The sequence below is a fragment of the Globicephala melas genome, chromosome 8 (assembly GCF_963455315.2).
Source record: "Globicephala melas chromosome 8, mGloMel1.2, whole genome shotgun sequence".
NCBI classification, from domain to species: Eukaryota; Metazoa; Chordata; class Mammalia; order Artiodactyla; family Delphinidae; genus Globicephala; species Globicephala melas.
In genome coordinates this window covers 25024995-25034260 of record NC_083321.1, presented here as the reverse complement: position 1 = coordinate 25034260, position 9266 = coordinate 25024995, and the positions used below count along the sequence as shown (strand labels likewise).

The 9266-nt window shown below is 45.2% G+C and overlaps 1 protein-coding gene and 1 long non-coding RNA gene across 3 annotated transcripts in view; one reads left to right on the top strand and one right to left on the bottom strand.

Annotated features, from left to right (window-relative positions):
* Nucleotides 1–4511: 4511 nt before the first annotated feature.
* Nucleotides 4512–7867, bottom strand: LOC138842774 (uncharacterized). Its single transcript, XR_011377615.1, has 3 exons — nt 7402–7867; nt 5257–5288; nt 4512–4897 (listed from the first exon to the last, which is right to left on the bottom strand). It is a non-coding gene; the product is annotated as an uncharacterized lncRNA (long non-coding RNA).
* The window catches only part of HIPK3 (homeodomain interacting protein kinase 3), a 96129-nt gene continuing 93683 nt past the window's right edge, over nt 6821–9266 (top strand). For both annotated transcript variants that reach the window (XM_030864772.3, XM_030864768.3), the window contains exon 1: nt 6821–7371. The gene's annotated coding sequence lies outside the window, so the exon portion shown is untranslated. The remainder of the gene's footprint in view (nt 7372–9266) is intronic.

The following is a 9266-nucleotide window of genomic DNA, read 5'->3' as shown; positions in this document are numbered from 1 at the left end:
TATTATATCAAATTTAAAGATGAGGAAAAAGACCTGGAAAGGTATGAAATGCACCCAGAGTCACACAGTTAACTTAGTACTCTCCTGTTTCCTCCTTGCCCAGTCTCCTTTTGCCACTTCCTGGGAGGGTCAGAGGACAAGAAAGGGAGGCTGTATCAGCAGGGCTGCTGGGGGTGAGGGGTTGGGGTGGAAGGCATGAGTCACACTGCAAACATCACAAATCTGTATGTTTATTGTGATGCCTTTCAGACATATGGCAGAAAAGTGTGCTGCCTCAACAAAATTGACATAGTAAGACAATTTTCTGACGGAAGCAAAACATCATGAGAAGTGCCTTTTCTAATTCCAACAAAGGCTTTATTTGCGCTATTGGCTGGTTTGACTATTTTGAAACATAAAAATTTAAAGGATGGTTTAAATAGCATGCTTTCCTTAAGATTAAACTTGAATTTACTTGGAGGAATAGATATTTTGGTCAAAGAAAGAGGAAGCGAAGCAGCAATCCCACTCCTTGACATATACCCAGAGAAAACCATAATTCAAAAAGATACAGGACCCCAGCGTTCATTGCAGCACTATTAACAAGAGCCAGGACATAGAAGCAGCGTAAACGTCCATCAACAGAGGAATGGATAAAGAAGATGTGGTATACACACACACACACACACACACACACACACACACACACACACACACACACAATGGAATATTACTCAGCCATAGAAAAGAACAAAAGAGGGACTTCCCTGGTGGTGCAGTGGTTAAGAATCCACCTGCCAATGCAGGGGACATGGGTTTGATCCTTGTTCCAGGGAGATCCCACATGCTGCAGAGCAACTAAGCCCGTGCGCCACAACTACTGAAGTCTGTGCGCCTAGAGCCCGTGCTCCACAACAAAAGAAGCCACTGCAAGAGACGCTCACGCACCGCATTGAAGAGTAGACCCTGCGCGCAGCAACGAAGACCCAAAGCAGCCAAAAATAAATAAATAAATAAAATAAATTAAAGGAAAAAAAAGAACCCATTTAGTAAGAAATCTGTGATTTGGGCTAGATGCTTAAGGCCAGACAGCTTAATTACAAATCCAGCTCCATTATTTACTGTGCAAACTTGGACAAGATTCTTCATCTCTCTGTGATTCAATTCCCTCGTCTATAAAATGAGGATAGTAATAGTTATCCTTGAGTAATTAAAAGCATTCAAAACAGCATCTGGCAAATGGTAGGACTTAAAAATATTTGTGAGGTGAACTTATATCACTTACGAATAATATGTTCAATCAAAGCTTTTTGGAGGAGTGAACATTAACTTTGACTTTGAAGGGTGGTTGGGATTTCAATGATGGGAGGGCAACACTGATGATCAATGATGGTAGGGGAACACTGATGACAAATCCAACTGCAATGTCCCTCAACAGCCAAATTAAGAAATACACACATTTTTAATAGGTGAAGCAGTCTGAAGGTTTATGAGCAGGGAAATATCAAGATGAGAACAAGATGGATGGTTTATTTTATTTGTCTGTTTTGCATTTCCTTAGTTTAAACATTTTTTTCCCAATATAAAAACTATGCTACTCCATTAAATTGTATCATTAGTACATTTAACTTCTGAGAATTAAACTCCAGAAGCTCTGGAGAGGATGGAAAATGTGAACAGTGTGGGTGCTGGCAGGCCTTTCTTCTCCAGAAGCCGATGCAATGGATTCAATCAAACTTGAAGGAGAATGCAACTAGAGATTATCATACTAAGTGAAGTCAGTCAGAAAGAGAAAGACAAATACCATATGATATCACTTATATGTGGAAGCTAAAATATGACACAAATGAACCTATCTATAGAAATAATGTGCCAAGGATTTTAAGGATTCTTCAACAAAGGAGGCATCATTTGGGTGTCAGGTGAGTGGGTGCGTTAGTGTCTTCACCATCCTGGAGGAAGAAATTAAAGATTTAACAGAAAAACTGTAACAAAGAGAGTGATTGCTAGACTCCATCTTAAGAAGATGATGAAACTGGAAAAGCTGAAAATGTATTATCTTCATAAATTTTCTTAAGCGCTCTAAGAGGTGAAGCACATGAAACATTTACCCTATGACTACCTACAAATAGCAGATCATTAATATGTACATATTATTGTGTAGGGTTATATGCACAAAACGATGGTTACTATACCTTGGAAATTCACAAATCAAGGTTGAATTTTGCTATTTGAGATTTTTGTGCTGACTATAGTACCGAACTCCCAAATTAAGATGAGATTTGTGAATTTCCAGATTAAGATGAGGTTATTTTTATCTGTATTTAGTGGGAACCTTTTTTTTTTTTTTTTAAGAAAGGAAACATCTACAGGTTACAAAGAGTTACTTGAGTGGGCCTTTCTGTCATGCAAATGTAGGCACCAGTGAGACAATCCAGAAGGAACGTTTCTTCTGATCCCACCTGCCCATCCCTGAGGCCCAGGTACACAAAGCTGATATCTAGGGAGAAAGTTGATTATTTGCATAAAGTGGTCAGGAGCTCTGAGGAGGGAGGAGACAGAGGCTCCCTGCTGAACCTCTCCCCTCAGAGATTTGTAGTTGGGAGCTCTTTCTCGTTGACTAAGTCCTCCTCTCCCCACTCCCCACCAAGGCAGGAAAGGACACCTAGGGTCTGGAGGGAGACAGCAACTACAGCAACAAATCCCTAGTTTATCTGAGGAACAACAGGAATGTGGGTTGATGACTCAGCCTCTGTGACAAAATTCCAAGGTTCTTTTGGAGAAGTATCAGCCTCATCCCCTAAGGCTGGGGAGGGCCATTTCTGCATATTGGAACCTATCGGTGCTAAATGAGGAACAAGGGCAGTGATGAACACAAGGTAAGTCGGAGGAGTACTGTCCTTCTTTGGACTAATTTTGGGGTGTGGGGGTTAGGAAAGACCTGAGAGAGAGAGAGAGAGGGAGGGGGAGGGAGAGAGGTCTTGGATTTCACATTTGGGTGATCTCAAACAACTGTGACTGTTTGCATTCTGAGTTTATGGAGTGTTTCAAACTGTTTACAGAGAAAATTCATTTGTTCATTTTACAAATATTATATTAAGTTACTTTTGTAAGCTTACTGTCTGGATCAGGGTGAGGAGTAGGTAGAAGAGAAAGAAAACCTATAAAATAGTATCTTAGATCGTGCTAAAATTTAAGGATAAAGATAAGGATAAAAAATGGGGAGTTTATGTGTATAGATAGGTGGTTATTGCTGAGGAAGGCTGCATGGAGAAGGGAAATTTGACTAAGGACCTGGAAAGGAGGTGCGTGGATACTTAGGGAATGTTTCAGGCACCTGAGGTACCTGAATGATCCAGGTACCTGAGAAGGGAGAGTGACTGGCGTCTTTGAGGAATTGTGGGTGGAGTGAGGAGACAGAAAGTGGGAGGTGAGCTCCTTGTGGGCCTTATAGACCATTTTAGGTCCGTTGTACGTTTTTTTTAGCTTTTACTCTGAGATTGAAAGGAAAATTTGAAAAATACAGAAAAGTGGAAAGCAGTAAAAGAGATGGTGTTGACACCAAAGCCTATAGCTTCTTTGACCATGCTGTGTCTCTCCTTAAATCCTTCAATAGCTTCCTTTGCCAGTAGAATGAAGTCCTAGATCCCAATCTGGACCTTGCTTCTCCCTCTACCCTCATCTGCTTCTGATTTATCCTCTCACTCTAACTAAAAACTATCAGTTTCTCAAATTTGTACTCTTTATCACATTTTTTTTCTACATGACTTTTGCATAAATCTTATCTTCTGCCCTCAAGTGTTCTCTCTTTCTTTGGGCTAATTCCTATATCCTTTAGATCTCAACTTTAGTTCAACCTGTGTACTTGCACAGAGTCCTGTGCTTAGAAAGTCCCCATGATTGGTTTCACTCCTCTGTCACCAACTTGAAATCCTTAATAATTTTGAACAAGGGGACCCACTTTTTCACTTTGTACTGGGCCCTGTACCTGTATGTATGTAACTGGTCCTGTTGATCATTTACTATGCACCACTGCCTCAGTGCTGAGGATACAATGGAGTACAAAAAAGATGTGCTCTCTACTTTTCATATTGGTGGAAGAGGTAGACATTAATCAAACAACCAGAAGATAAACATAAAATGGCAACTGAGAAAAATGCTACAGAGGAAAGATATATGGAAATTTGGCTTAGTCAGAGAAGTCAGGAGATTCTTCCCTGAGGAAGTGAGCGTTGAGTGAGTCCTGCAGGATGAGAAATGAACCAGTCTTTCCATGGCTCCCCCCGCCCGCGTCTCCCCCCGCATCCCCATTTTATTAGATTCTCCTGTTCTGTCCCCTCTTTCCACCCTGTACTTTTCTTTTATAATGCCTGTTATTATTACTAATTATTTGTATGATAGCCAACTTTCTAGAGAGAATATAAGCTCACAGCGTGTCTCACTTTTCACCACTGTATTCTCAGATCATAGCACAGCACATAGTATTTAAGCAATATTTTTGAATGAAAAGATTATGAAATTTTTTGGCTATCATCTTTTTATTCATAAACTTTTTTTCATGTACAATTTAGTAATCTGCATTTTATTTTATTATTTTTTTAAACTATCATCACAACATTGTTGTTGTTTTTTAAAAAATTTTATTTTGGCTGCTTTGGGTCTTCGTTGCTGTACCTGAGCTTTCTCTAGTTGCGGTGTCGTCGTGGAACACAGGCTCTAGGTGCGCGGGCTTCTGTAGTTGTGGCACACGGGCTTAGTAGTTGTGGCTTGCAGGCTCTAGAGCACAGGCTCCGTAGTTGTGGTGCACAGGCTTAATTGCTCCTCGGCATGTGGGATCTTCCTGGACCGGGGCTCGAACCTGTGTCTGCTGCATTGACAGGCGGATTCTTAACCACTGCGCCACCAGGGAAGCAGTAATCTGCATTTAAAAAAAAACTTAACACTGAGAAATTTTCAATTTTTTAAAACAAATTTCATAAACTGGCTAAATCAGGGGCTTTGAAGAGTTATCTGGAGGTTGGTATTCTGAATGGATTGGAGAGGGAGAGATTGGAGGTAAAGAGATTAAGTTAGGAGACAATAGGTATAAAATGGAGGAAGACCTGAACTAATAGTGTTCATTTACTTATTCAGCTATATTTATTAAGGACTTATTATAAATCAGCTAGTGTATTAGGCATTCACAATACAATCTTTAAAAAAAAAGATGACAGGATCCCTTCCTGGAACTTACTGTGTATCAATGACAAGGCTAGAAAGGAAAAAAAAAATACTTACCCTTTTCAGCTTCCTTCATAGATGTAGCAATGCTGTAATAAGGAGAATGGAAGCCTTCCATTAGGGGTGACCCAGAGAAATGTTTTGCAAAAATTCTGAAAGTTTGAAGTTCTAGTGGAATATCTTCCTTGTTTCACTGATAGATTTTTCTATTATTGTAACTTTCTCCTTTGAGTCATGTTTTTATCCTTTTTTGGTTCTTTTAACTATTACTTTTTTAAAAAAATCAAAAGTAACTAAATACTAAGTAAAAAGGAATGGCTAATATGCTGCTATCTGAGAGACAGTCAGTGTTTTGTTTTTCTATTTTGGAAACCTTTGCAACTGGTTATCCTCCCTAACTTGAAGAAAACTGTTATTCGAAAATGTTATTTCCTACTGCCTCAGGGCATACTATCCTTTTCTCTTTTAAAGGTATTCTTCAGAATACCCTTCTCCCAGTTTGAAAAGCAGCAGGGAGTCAAAGTGTGGAATTAAATATGCAGCAATTTGCCACTCGCTTTAGGCCCTGCCTCAGTTACCGCAATAGAAAATGTCTGGGGATAAATACTTGTGGGGTAGATTCAATCCTCCTAGTGAAGATTATGAAGGGAACAAAGAGAGGGCACTTCCACTCCTCAGAGAAAGGTGTTCCCAAAAGGTTAAACACTAATTCAGGACAAAAAGAAACTAATATTTAAAAAGATTAACTCTGAATGATACTTAGGTCAGTTGTTTGATAGGGAAGAGAAGGAGGGAGGGAGTGCAGACCAGGGCTTGGCTGTATAACCTTGGGTAGGTAACCTAAACTTCTTTGAACCCCTGCCCTACTTAAAGAGTTTGGACCAAGGATCTCTAAGGTTCTTTCATCTCTAAAATTCTATGGTTCTGTGATTCCGTTGAGATGGGCCATTCTGTTGATTTCCTAGTCTCCATGAGGGAGGTAACTAGTCTCTGGGAGTGGAACTGAGTACCTTGATGGAGAATTATCAACGCAGAGGTGGGTGAACTTCATATTTACGGGGGTTTGGACCATAGAGATGCTCTTGGAAAATTTCCACGCGGGCCTTTTCCTCGTTCTTTAACCTGATTTTACAATTCCCTTGACACTTTGGGATGGGGGAGCGGGAAGGACCTATTTTAGACTGGGATTGTTCACTTTCAGCATTTCCCCTTATTATTAGACCTTAAAAAAAGAAAGATAGAAGAAAAAAAAAGCCAAGAAACAGATCCCAAAGAGGTGGCAGGGGAAACTATGATTACGGGATCTCGAAAGGCCTGTAAAATCCGCTTCCCCATTTTCAGCCTTTCTTTGGTGTTAGGATCTTTTTACAATATATATTTTTGGCGGAGTGGGCCGAAGACTGAGGTTCGGAACAGTAAAGGGGGCGCTGGCGTGAGGGAGCTCCGGGTCAGACTCCCGCTGGCCGCAAGGCGGGCTCGAAGCTATCAACACAAGGGCGCGGCCGCGGGCGGGCGGGCCCCGGGGAGGGGCTTCACTGAGGCGCCGCGGGCCGAGCCGAGCGGGGCCGCCCGGGCTCGGCGCGCAGAGCGGCCGGGCGAGCGGTGGCGCTGCGGAGGCGGCGACCGAGGCCGGCGGGCGCGGAGGAGGGGCCCGAGAGTGGGGCGGCGGGCGGCAGCCGCCTCCGTGACGACTGCCGGCAGCGCGGCGACCTGAGGAGACCGAGCCGCGGGCCCCGCCGCCGCCGGTCCCTGTTGTCTTCCTTCTCCTCTCTCGGCGGGGGCGTCAGGAATGGGCCCCAACCGCCGCGGGCCCCGCACCGCGCGCCGCCCGTAGGCCCCAGCAGTGGGAGGCCGGCCGCCCGACCTCTCACCACCCCTTCGCCCTAGCCAAGCCGTCCCCACCCCAAATCCCCGGGAAGGAAGATGAGGGACACAGGTCCGGCGCTCAGCAGCCAGAGCAGCAGCAGCAGCGGTCGGGGGAGGGTGTTTCGCCGTTTCCTCTCAGCCGCCAGGACAAGATGGCAGCGGCCGCGGAGAGGGGCTGAGCCCGGGCTGGGTGGTGCCGCCTGCTGAAGCGCCTGGCTCCCTGTTCCCGACACGGCCCCGCACCCACCCCGGACATGCTCAGGGCTGCGGCCGCCCGAAGAGGGGAGAGCGCAGGCCTCTAGGAAGGTAAGTGAATAGGGCGAGGGGCGTACCCACCCCGGGGCGGGGGACCGGCCCCACCGGCCGCGCCTGCGTTCGGGGGGACCAGCGGGCCCCTCCCCTGGACCCTCGCGGGCCCGACGTCCCCCGGAGCGGTCCGCACCCGTTGCGCGTCCTGCACCCCCATCCGCATCCCCTGCGCTCATGCCCCGCGTTTCCGTCCCGGACCCGACGGGGTGGCGGGGCCCGGCGTCTCCCTTGAGGCCGGGGCGCCCCGGGCCCGAGGCCCTCGGACGCGGGGGCCGCGCGTGGTTCCTGCGCGCTGTGGCGCAGCCTCGGGGAAGCCGCGCTTGGGCTGGGCCAGGCCGGGCGGCCCCCGCCGCCTCCTGCCAGGGTTGCGCAACGGCTCTTCCCAGCAACCGAAGTTTTGTTTAGTCCCACATGGGGCCTCTTCCCTCACCGCAGCCTGGCCCGTCACTACGGAGACCTCTTGTCTTTCATTAAAGGGGAACAAACACAAACACACGCACGCACGCAATTTGAGCGCCGCGGCCGATGGCTGCGTCTCTGGCTTTGTGGCCCAGTCCCCAGCGTCGCCGAGCGGCGGGTTTGGAGGGTGTCAACTCTGGGGACGTGAATGCGTGTGATTGTTGGGGAGGAGAAATGTGATCCGCCGCTCCGCGTCCCCCGCCGCGGTCGGAGGAAGGCGTGGCGGCCGCGCGGCGGGTCTGCTGCCGGCGTCTCTCGTTAGGGTGGCGGCCGCCCTCTCCCCTTCGCGGCGCTGGGAGAACTCGCGGAAAGACTTCGGATGAGCGAGAATGTCTGTTTTCCTGTCGGGAGGGAGACGGCTGTTTTAAAATGGTATGTGGCTCTTGGCCGAAGCCTGTTGTTTCCCAATCTTATCTCTGCTTGAGGAATTGCGCTTGAAGGGTGTGTGCGTAAATTACCTTGGACCTGTTACAGAGCAGTCATAACACGTTCAGTCCTTGAACCGTGTTTTCACAACCTCTTGCTGCCCTGTTAGAATTTATTTTTTCACCTGCCGTTCGCTGCTTCTCATTAAAGGAGCTTCTTTTAGCAACAGTGAAGTTTTTCAGATTATCGTCCCGTTTACAGGGAAAGCTCATGGTTGGTTCTGTTGTCAGCTTTGATATCTCTCTGGTCTAGGGCCAGAAAAGTTAGCTGGTAAACCAGCCTGTGCCTGTGTTATGCATACCTTCTAGTAGTTTGGAGATGGGGGTGAATTTTTTTTTTTTCTATTTTAGGTATTTGCTTGTTAGGTGTAGCTTCTGAAGTGGAAGGAGTTATATTTAAACCATTTCAGTTTATTTCTAAGATTTAATTGCTGGGCGCTTTAAAATTTTGAGAGGTTCTCTTGATCAAATTTTTGATGCAAACTTTTAAACAGGATCGTGTTTTGTTTGTAACCCAACCAAAGACATTTTAATCCTGCATTCTCGTTTGATTTTTCAGAAGCTAGGCATGCCTCACCATATGTTTGATAAGTCTAGATTCTGCTTATGCTTGCAAGTGCGGTGCTAATTTTATACAGTGAGCCATGATAAGATTTTGATAGGTCATGATTAAACTTAGTATTTAAGTAAACAAAATAAGACTGACCTTTTTATGAAAGATAGTTTTTATAGTTTTGTTAGTTACCTTATGTCTTTATATGCCACTTAAGAGTAATAGAAATGTAACCAACCAAATAAAGTTCCTTACTTTTAAATCAACAAGGTATTTCTTGGTATATTTATGGGTGCATTCCTAAAGTACAGGGAACTATTATTTATGAAACATAATGCTCAACCTGATTGAGGTTTATTTTTCTTTTATTTTTGAAACTTGTTTTTAATTTGTGTTAAGGTAAAGGTGGGCTGATATATTTGATACTTTGGACATTTCACTGTGCAGTTTTTTTC